Genomic DNA, 11,306 nt, shown 5'->3' on the forward strand with positions numbered 1-11,306 from the left:
GGGGAGTGAACCATCGGACGGAAGATCTTCCACTCTGTCTCTCCTCCTCTCTGTATATCTGCCTTTCCAATAAAAATAAAATAAATCTTAAAAAAAAATTTAAAAAAGAAATCAGCTAATAATATCGGAGAGGTTCCCTTTCGGGGATACATTTCCAGTACCCTATTACTTCCAAAATTCTCTGCCTTTGACTTAAGAGTTATGTTCGGATAGGCTGACTTTGAGCACTGGTTCTAATCTCAGTGCTCTACTTCTAATCCAGATACTTATTAATATACCTAGGAAGGCAATGAAAGATGTACCAAGTACCTGGGACCTTACCACTCATGTGAGACATCACAATAGACCCCTCCATCTGGAAAATGTCTCAGAGGATGGAGGATCTCTTTCTCTCTGCCTTTCACATAAATAAAGTAAATCTATGAAATAATTTTAATGTAATATGTCCTAGTAAAAATCTTTCTAAATCTTTTTGCAAATCGTATTTTCTTATGGATCTCAATGTTCTTATTTTCTAAGTTTAAGAAGTTTTGTGTAATTATTTCTGTAAATAAAGATTTTCCTTTGAGCTTGTATGATGGCTTAGTGAACTGTGTCTCTGCCTGTGGCAGTGGCATCCCATGTGAGTGCTGTGTTCAAATCTCAGCTGCTCCAATTCCTGCATATGGCCTTAAAAAGCAGCAACGGATGACTCGAGTCCTTGGGCTCCTACAATCAAGTGGGAGACCCGAAGGAAGCTCTTGACTACTGACTTTAGATCAACTCACCACCAGCCATTGTGGTAATTTGAGAAGCGAACCAGGGAAGAGATTCTGTGTGAGGGAGGTGGTGGGAGGGCTCATCCTTTCGAAATAAAAATAAAATGCGTCTTTGAAAGTAAATTCCCCCATTTCTCTTTCTCTTCTCGTTATGGAGATTTCATGATACATATATTGGCACAGTTGGTGGTGTCTCACAATTCACTGAGGTTTCTTCATTCTTTGTTGTGCTTTATGTTCCTCTTGCTGAGAAACAATCCATCTCAAACAACCCATCTTTGAGCTCGCCAAGTCTTTCTTTTGCTTGACTAAGTCTACTATAGGAATTCTCTGTGGAATTTTTTGGTCTAGTATCGTTTTTCTTTAATTCGGGATTTATGTGTTTTCTTTTTAAGGGGTTTCATCTGTTTATTGAAATTCTTAACTTTCATATGTATGATTTTCATGCTTCGTTTCAATATATGTTCTTATAGTTCACTATGCTCCTTTAAGATGGTTTATTTTGAGTTATTTTTCAAGCAATTGCAGATGCATTATTCTTTTTCTCTCATGATATAATTTTCCCTGATTATTCATGATCTATGTGACCACATAGTTTAAGGAGTACGCATCTATTCCAGTCTCTTGAAGACTGGATTCCTCAAGGAAAGACTTTCAGTAATGACCTGACCGAAACAATTCTATACTGATCATCTGCTTGGGTCCATGAAGAGGCCTTGCTGCCAGGGTCCTTGGCAGACTGGCCCCAAGAATGAGTCAGCAGATGGATGAGACTGGTGCCTGGATTCATACAAGCCAGTATGGTTCCTGAGTCTACAGATTGGAACTGAACCTGGGTCTATGAAGCCTGTCCAGCCAGGAGACGCTGATGTGGATCTGTTGCCTGGATCTGTGGGAATAGACTGAGCACATGAAACTGCAGTGTGGATCTGAAGCCTGTAGTGACGGGATTAACTGGTGCTGAACTGAGACTGGAACCTAATTACAATGGAATAGGGTGGCACTGAAAAGGGTTGGGTACCCTCGTCAAAAGGAATAAGACCAAAGCTGGAATCCACAGGGTGTCAGTCTAACACCAGAGCAGACCAGAATCCTGAGTCTTGAGCCTGGCTGCCATGCTGGATCCTTGGCCAACAGAGGTTTTGGTCCTGGAAACCAGGTATTCAAGGCCCAGCCAGGTGTGGAGATGAACTATGTAGGGCCTGGATTCACTGGTCATGTCTGCATTTTACAGTATCCTAGGGTTAAAAAAAAATAAGATAAAATTTCTTAAAAAATAATAGAAAATCATCATTACAGTGATGTGTCAGAGTGATTACAAGATGACAGAACCAAGTATTCCACCAAAAATCTGTCATCTGCAAGTAACAAAACCAAATAAAACTACTTCCAAAAGTAAGTTTTTTGATCATGTTAACCAAAATGTGCAAGATTATTTCCAGAAATGGCGTAAATGAATCCAAATACTTCAGTCACACCTAATACCCGTCTCTTCTCACCACAGGAGTTTTATCTTCTGTGATGGCTATATTCTTGAAGAGCTTAGTTTAAATCTGGCCACCAGCAACAACACCTTATCTTCTCACAAGAATGCTAGTGGAGAAAATGACTTCCTCACGCTGTTACCAACAAGGTACCCTAACACTCTCAGGATGCATCTATCAATCAATCTTCAAATATTCTGGGTTGCATCATGCTTTGTTCCTCATGCAGGAGACTAGACTGAATCACTCTAAAACTATATGAAAATAAAGGATAAATGGCTCCTCATTAAAAGTGAAAAACTAGGCCCAGAATGGTAGCCTAGTGGCTAAAACCTCTCCTGTGTGCACCAGGATTCCATTGACTGTTGGTTCATGCCCCAGCTGCCCCAGTTCCCAATCAGCTCCCTGCTTGTGGCTTGGAAAAGAAGCCAAGGACAGCCCAAAGCCTTGGGACCCTGCGTGCATATAGGAGACCTGGAAGAGGCTTGTGTCTTCTGGCTTCAGGCTTCAGATTGATTCAGCTATTTGAGGAGTGAACCAGTGAAAGCAAGATCACTCTGTCTCTTCTTCTCTGTAAAATCTGACTTCCCAATAAAAAATAAATAATTAAAATCTTTTAAGTGAAAAACTTTCACCAGAAAAGGAGAGAAGGGGCTTTGATCACAGCAGTTCACTTATACCCGCTATATTATGAAATGGCAGTATTATGTCTTGGTTTCTGAGGAAGAATTAGCAATGCATTTAGAGAACAGAAAAAAAAACATGGGACCAGAAGACTAAGGTGGTGTTTGATTACAAAGGAAAGTATTTAAATGAGAAATGCACTGAAGGAGAACTTAGTTCCATTCAGAATTCTTTCCACAATGATCTAAGTGACTTTGCTGTGTAATTTGGTATTTCTAGACATGTTTCCTCAACTCTAACAACTAAATGACATCAGTTATATGTTTCTCATCAGCCATTAACTAAGAGCATCAACTGAGGTAAACTAGTTGATGGACAGTTATCTGCTTATCGTACACAATCTTCCTGGTAAGAGAGAAGGAACAGGAAAACACCTACTCTGTTCTCCTTTGCCACAGCCACAGATTTTGTTTTGCGTCCATACATAATAGTATAGGGTGTTCTTTCAGATGCTGAAATTAATTCTAGAGGGAGAAATAAGCTCTTATCAGTACTTATCAACCCTGGCTGTGGGGAGCGGTGCACCAGGAGCTGACCCACACAATGAGGGGCCGCAAGATGGCGGCTGGCCGAGGGCCAGGAGGCGGGATTTGTCCTGCCAGTAGGTAAACAGGAAGTCACAGGGATAAGCTAATATCCCCAGTGCGGTTATGCCATTGCTACCGGCCTATCAGCTAGCGCCCCGTAGACCCACGGGGAGAAGTGATTGGTGGAGAACTATATATAAGCAGTCTGCTTTCAGCAATAAATCTTTTCCTTTGCCTTCCCTTTTTCTTTGCCTGCTTTTCATTCGCTTGTTCGTTTGTGTGTGTGTTTGTGTGTTTCATCCGATGTGTGTGTGCCGGTTGTGGTGGCGGTTCCTGTTTTTCCATGCCCTCGAGATTCCTCGTCATTTTAGTGTCGCCACAGGACAGCGGCACTATATTTCCAATTTACCTAGAGAGTTTATAAAATTAACTCCCCAGGCTCATCCTTATGATATTGAATTGGGTTAAATAATTTGTGTGTTTAGAATCCCATTGAATCTACCATATCCAGATTTGGGGATATAATGCAACATGCATCCATGCTTCCAAATGGATTCCCATTGAACTGTTGATAGTGTGTAGACAATGGGAAACTGGACTGTCTGATATTGTCTGTACCAACAATGTTGGGGTACACTTAAATAAAAGATTGATAGAATTATGATTCCTTATAAAGGACTACACCAATGTATTAAAATGGGGAAAATCTGTCAGGGGGTGAGAGTTTAGGGGGGAATCCCAGCCTGTACAAAATTGTACCACATAATTAAAATTCAAAATAAAAATACATTAAGAAAAGAATCCCATTGTCTTAGCTTTTATTAAGGAGAGATCTCACAGTCACCAATATAAATATTGGTGTTATATTCAGGAGAGGTGTCATCCTTCTAACAAGAATTACAGTTTTATGACATATGTAAGAAATTTCATCTTGATTCTGTCCATTTCAGAAAAATACTCATATCTTTGTAATTTTCACTTAGTATCTAAGTCACCATAATAGCAAAAACACTTTTCATGTATCTTAAGTAATTAATTTTTTTCAAACATTCCCAGAAACTTAGAAAAAACATGATGATACTAAACAGTTCAATATCAATTACATCTTGCACATTTACTGTCCGCATTATATTTGACTATACACTGCTCTATATATTATCAAATTCTTATATTTATGATTCTGTAGTCAGCTTTCATCCTTTTTCTCAAAATACTTTCTTAGGTTAACTTAGCCAATATTTTAATTCTGGGGGGTGGGGCAGGGGAAGGACTATTTAAACATTCATCATGAAATTAGCCACACAAAAAGTCTGGGTTCTGAGGAAATGAAATCTCAGCTGTCTCAGCTGCAGACGTGTTTACCCTAAATAGTTTGGTCATTCTTACTTCCTTCTTTTCTGTGTGAACGTGTGCTCTGGGTTTGTCAGGAAATAGTTAACTTCAGAGGATGACTGTTCCTGAAGACTGTGGGAAGGGGTTTCTGAGAAAGCTAAACTGAGAAGTAAATACAACATTTCCTTTCCACCAAGATAAGAAAATAAACAATAGGCACATACACGCACACAAATACAATTAGAACTGACATGAGATGTGTTTTGAGAAGAAGTTAAGAAAATGCCTATTTTGGACAAAATAGCAATAATCTCCAAATACCAAATAAATTCTAACTTGATTGTACAAAAGAAAATGAAATTTAAAAATATATTCCTCTTCTATGCTAGAGCATAATAAAAATGGTTCATTACTTATTGGGTATTCTTTTTGCAAGACTATTTGAGCCAAAAATCATATTTTAATACACTAACTTGCTCACACATTGATTTTTGTAAAAAGATTTCTTTTGTCTATTTGAAAGGCATATTTACAGAGAGAAGAGATGGAAATAGGGAGAGGTCTTTCTACTGTTCAAATGGTCACAATGCCATAAATGAGCTGATCTGAAGCCAGAAGCCAGGACCTTCTTCTGGGTCTCCCACATGGGTGCAGGAGCCCAAGGACTTTAGCTGTCCTCCACTGCCATCCATAAACAGGGAGCTGGATCAGAAGTGGTGCAGCCAGGATAGAACCAGTGTCCATATGGGATGCTGACAGCACTGCAGGTAAAGGATTAGCTCACTGAGCCACCATAACAGGTCCTTCACATATTAATTTAATAAGAAATTTAGTTTGTACTATGTCACAGAGGACTTAATACTTACCTGAGAAAGTTTTGGTAGATTCTACAAAAATCAAGATCAGCTCTACAACAGTTTTTTTTTTTTTTTAATGTAGTTTTTCTGAGACTAGGAAGTTACTATAGTCCAATAAATCAGAAGAGGACCCAAAAGTACTTCAAGATCCCTCCTGACCAATTTCATACATGCTGTTTCATGCACAATGTGTGTATAGCACATGCTTGTATTCGTACAGCATCTCCTCTGTGTTCAGTCCTGCCCTCATGCAAGCTTAGAAACAACAGAAACAGCTCAGGTTCATCCCTGCTTTCTGAAGTTCCATACTAGTGAGCAGATGGACAGGAAAGAACCCTGTGTGCAACAGAAGCCACAATACTTGCAAAGCCAAGTGGTAGGACAACTGGGAGGGCAACTAGTTTTGCTCTTTCAAGGCAGTGAAGGCACTGTAGGGGGTGTGGAAAACAAAAGACACGTCATTATGCCTAGCAAAGTGTTGGTGCAATTGTGAAAGTAAGCGTGGTCAGTTTGGGTTGAGTAGCTCTGAATGATGTAAGAAAAAGTAAATAAGAGAAAAGGCCAAGCAGAGCAAAATCAGTAAAAGCAGGAGAAGGGTGTGGTAAGAAATGAGGTGGGGCCAGATGAGGAGGGTGAAATGATTCAAAGTGTGAAGCAAGTATTTGCTCTGAAAAGGCTTCCCTGCATGTTACCGGGAAGCTAGAGTGGGCAGTCATGCTGCAGTTCAGAAATTTTCCTCCAGTGTCAGTGTTGAAGTTGAATTAAGTGAAAAAATCTGAAGCTAAAGGAACAATTGGAAGATTCTTTATATCTTAGAGAGAAACAACAAATATTTACAAAACAAAACAAAACAAAACAAAAAAACAAAAAACAGTACCAGTAGGAGTAGGGGAGAATGGGATGAAGATTTGAGGCAACCCATCTGGGGTGGAGGTGCAGGGAGGATGGTAATCATGAATGACTGGCAGGGTTCCAGGGAGCATTGCTACATGGATGGTGGCCCCTGCACTAAACGTTACAGGAAGTAAAGGCATGACAGGTATGGAGAAGGGAAAGACGCTGAGTCCATCATCCTAAATTGGAGGAGCCTGTAGAACCTCCTTAAGAGATTTCCACATATGGAGGGGTGGGTCTGGGTGAAAACACAGCTGGGAGAAGGGGGGCTGGTAGTGCTTTTTGGAACATTCTTTGCACAGGTGGCATTCACAGCTATTAGAAAGAATAATATTAGTCAGAAAGCTTCATAATGTGAAAGAAATTCTGAGGATCAATGAGAATAAGCCAGTAACCTCTCTCTTTCTCTCTTTCTTTCTCTCTCATCTCCATAGACAGCACCAAATGAACACAGCGAGAAAGGTAGCTATCTGCAAGGGAAAAGCCTCATTTGGAATCAAATCAGCAGTAATAAAAAGTATGCACTGTAATAAAAAAGAAACTACTGTTTAAGCTGCCCTATTTGTGGTATTCTGTCATGGAAGTCTGTACAGACCAAGACAATACCCTGAGACTCTGATCCGATGTCTCACGCTCTGATAACAACCTCTGTGTTCTCAGCTCCATATCCCTTTTTTCCATCATTAGTGCTTTCTTGCTTCACCCTTTGTGACATTTCACCTTTATTTTACCACCATTTATCAGTCACTTAGTTTCGCTTCATTCTCTGTCCAATCAATAGGATCTTATCTTTCTCTTAGGCTGTAATAGTATTGGCATTAGTAACCTTATTATTGTTGAAAATCAGCCAGTTAGTAAAATTCCAGGCCCAATGCATCCAACTGTAATTCATCTCCACTACTCTGTGTGGACTATTGCATCACATGAAAGTTGGTTCCACAGTCCCTTATCCCAAGTGGCGCTTCAATGTTCCACTGCTCTATTTTCCTCTGACTCAAGTAAGTGGCATCTTGCACCTTACACTTTAATATTTACAAAATGTCTCCCTTTCTTCAAGTCACCAAGGGATTCTTCTCACTCTCTACAGAGGTTTGTTGTTCGATTCAAAAAGAAAATTCCCATAAATCATTCCTGTCTAAACCCAACAAAAATATTCTGTTTCAGGTTATCACATTTATTAGATCTCAACTAATGAATCATTTCATCTTCTAACCAAAACTAACCATATCATACTCATAATTATGTGTAATTCTCTTTTGCTTCCTCAAGACCTGCTGTCACTTTCCCACAAGTTCTTTAACCCTTGGTTTCTGAATGTGCTCAACGATGTCTATATCTTAGAAGACATGATGTAACCCTCTCTCGACTCCCACCTAGCTATGGCCCCATATTTGTATCCATTTGCACATGAATGAGATCATAGCTCAGCCTCATTATCTCTAATTCCTTTACTCCCACACTTATCTCATGGATAATCAACTTCAGGACTCACCTCTTCCCTGGAAAGACTCAGGCAAATAGTATCAGTGACATCAGGGGATGATCAGACTTAGTCTTTTCCGATTTCAATATTTCACACTTTTGGATATTTTCTAGATTTATTTGAGTGAGAGAGAAAGAGGAGAAAGAGAGAGACAGAGAGAGAGAGACAGAGAGAAATCTTTCCTCTCTCCTAAATTCTAGACACCTATCCTTTCTGTTTCATTTCTCTGGCCAATTTGTTTCAGGCCACACGAGGTTCCTCTATTCTCTCTAACTGGACACCTCCCTGGATCATTCCCTCAACTCTCATCTCTATTTCACTCTCACCACGTAGTTTCCAACCCCGATTTAATTTTGGAATTACTTTGGAAATTTGTTTTTTAATGATCAACATCCAGTCTGTTATCTCAGAGGTTTTGTTTCACTTGATCTGAGGTGGACTCAGAGATCAATACTTAAGTCAAAGCAAAATAAGTTTAGCACTAATGTTTCTAAAGCTCAATCATAGTTAAGAAGCACTACTCTGAAGAATTGACCTGAGTAATTATATTTGTAGCCATAAGTGTGACTACTGTCCAGCATCAGCTTTAGAGCAGACGGCATAACAAGGGTAATATTTGAAGACACAGATGAGCACAGATTACAGAGAAAGGTAAGTAGACAAGACACAGAACATAAGTGATTTCAGAGTGAATTCATGTGGCAAATTTTATTTTCAGTATTTAGAGATATACTGACCATTGTGTATACCTCACTCGGTAAACATTAAAGTAATGTAAGTGCAATAGCTTGGAAAGATAGCACCTCATCCATTATTTAAAGAAAAACTGTCCAAGGGTTTCAAAGTCGTGTGTATCATACTGCTATGCTTGTTGGACTTTCCATTTTTTCAACTATTAGCAAAAAGACAATGCACTGGTTGACTCATGCTCTTCACTATACTCATCTTCCTTCACTCCACTCCACTTAAAAATGCTTAATTCCCTGTATCTGAATTCACATAGTAAAAATATTCACTCATTAAAAAATCAAAACAAACAAACAAAAACACATTGGTGGGAACTGAAGTTGGGGGACAAGATGAGTCTTCCACTTGGGAGGACCAAATCCTGTAGCTGTGTGCAAATGTGACTGGGAAGCAGTAAATTTGGGCAGACTTGGAAATGATACTCAGCTCTGGCCTTCACCTGGCACTCACCAACTGTGATGGGCAGCTGACGTGTGAATCAGCAAGTAGAAGATGCCTTCTCTCTCCTTCCCTCCTCTTCGCTCTGCCAATTCAGAAGTGGAAGTGAGTAAATAAACCTTAGAAAACAACTTTGTGGCCCCCAGTGTAATTGGCTGTTTGATCTCACAAGAACAGAATGACTCCTCCACTAGCACCATAGCCTAATGCCTACTGGGACTCTCAAGCTATAGCAACTGTTTACTATGTAACTACCAGTTACTTTATATCAGGTAATAAATGTCTTCCAAAATACTGCCAAAGAAAATATGTGTTTTTTTTCAATAAATATATCATCTAATACTTCTAGTTGCTTTGAATCCCATACCTGTCAGAAAGTGTATGCTAAGCACTATGTATGATAAAAGGTTCTCAAATCTGCAGTTCTATTTCACTTTCTATTGTAACAGCTTCAGATTACTCTACTTTGGGAATGCTGAAAAAGTATCTGAATATCCCTTAGACAGTTCACTCTTAAAGCTTCCAAAAATTAATAAAGCATCATTTTGTCCCACAAAGTTCCCTACTTAGGTGATTAGCACAACCAGTAACACTCAGTTCCAGGCTCTGCACAGGTTTCTCCTCCTTCAGTACCATCATTCCTCCCTAGAACCTTGGTCTCTTTGATCTCTTTCTCATCTCATTTGGAGGAGATGAGAACTGGGGACACAAACCCCAAGACACTTTTTGCTATTTTTAACTATTACTCTTATAATTATTATTACTAGTTTTTAATGCACATATTCATGTGGGCTCTTTAGCATTCTAATAAGTCTTTATTGAAGCAAATATAAAATAAAAATTCTTTAGCATAGCCACCTGATTCATGGAACCTGTGCTCTGTGTCTCTAAGGTCATCTTTTACCTTTTTGTCCCCTCAGTCACCGCCCCACACCAAACAAGGCCTTTTGCATTTTCTTAAACATGTCAATGTTGTTCCTGATTTGGAGTCCTGGCATTTGTGTGCCCTTTTCCAGTCGTCACAGGTTTCATTTCTTTTTGCTCTTCAAACCTTCGCTCAAAGGCTTCACCTCAGGGAATTCCTCTGTGTTCATTATGGAAAACATGGCATAACTTCCATCACCATCGCATCAGTGTGTTCCATGTTGCATATAACATGCATCAATCACTTTTAAATATTGACTTCCTTAATTTTTTTGTCTTTCTCCTCTCAATGAAACAGGAAAGCTGCCTTTACATTGACTGGTTTATTTCCAAGAGCTAGAACACAGCTGGTACCAAAAAATACTCAATCACTTAAAGAAAAAAGAAAATAACTAGTCAGTGCCATGCTGTCCAGTGAGCATTGGATTTCATATTCAAAACGTTTTCAGGGAGCAGAGGGAAGAGAACATCAAGAAAAAACCGTCGGTTTGAGAATACAGCAGCCTTCCAGTGTCTTTTCATGGGTGATTGGGTAAGAGGTGTGCCGAGCAGGAAACAGTTGGGTGCAAGAGGTCACACAGACTGAGAGAAAATTGTCAGTAATTGTTTTGAAATCTTGCTCTGAGTCCTCTAGTTGAGAAGCACTGCCTCAGGAAGCATGTATGTGTCATGTGTTTGTCACTTAATTGCATCATCGCTGATGTTGTAATTTGACTCTTGAATGTACATGTATATGCCTGCTCTAGACAAGTTGTGTTGTATGGCGCAAAAATCATGGACTTCAGAATAACAAGACTCAGATCCCCAGTCATTAATTATTTCTGTAAGCTTGCGAAAGCATCATAGATGCCTAACCCTACTTTATAATATGCTCCTTGTCCACCAAACCAACTGGAACACAAAACCGTGCCCAATACTAATATTATTTCAGTTCAATGATTTGACCTACCTCTTCTTACTGTGAGACCACAATCAGCTTTTTTTCGTGGTGTCCCTTATTATGTGTTCATTATTTCTTTTCCGTTCCCTAGGTCAATTCTTAAAGAAGATGTTGAGGAGTCTGGCACAATGGCTTGATTGAGTAATCTTTCACCTTTCAAGTGTCAGCATCCCATCCAGATCCTGGTTTGTGTCCCAACTGCTCCTCTTCCCATCCAGCCTCCTGCCCATGGCCTGTG

The 11,306-nt window shown here is 39.5% G+C and overlaps 1 long non-coding RNA gene across 1 annotated transcript; it reads right to left on the reverse strand.

Annotated features, from left to right (window-relative positions):
• Window positions 1–3,177: 3,177 nt before the first annotated feature.
• On the reverse strand, window positions 3,178–10,498 carry LOC121156345. The gene is made up of 3 exons (XR_005883849.1): window positions 10,139–10,498; window positions 9,217–9,289; window positions 3,178–3,390 (listed from the first exon to the last, which is right to left on the reverse strand). It is a non-coding gene; the product is annotated as an uncharacterized LOC121156345 (long non-coding RNA).
• Window positions 10,499–11,306: the final 808 nt, after the last annotated feature.

The sequence above is a fragment of the Ochotona curzoniae genome, unplaced genomic scaffold (genome assembly GCF_017591425.1).
Source record: "Ochotona curzoniae isolate NIBS_2020 unplaced genomic scaffold, NIBS_Ocur_1.0 contig_3368, whole genome shotgun sequence".
Classification (NCBI taxonomy): Eukaryota; Metazoa; Chordata; class Mammalia; order Lagomorpha; family Ochotonidae; genus Ochotona; species Ochotona curzoniae.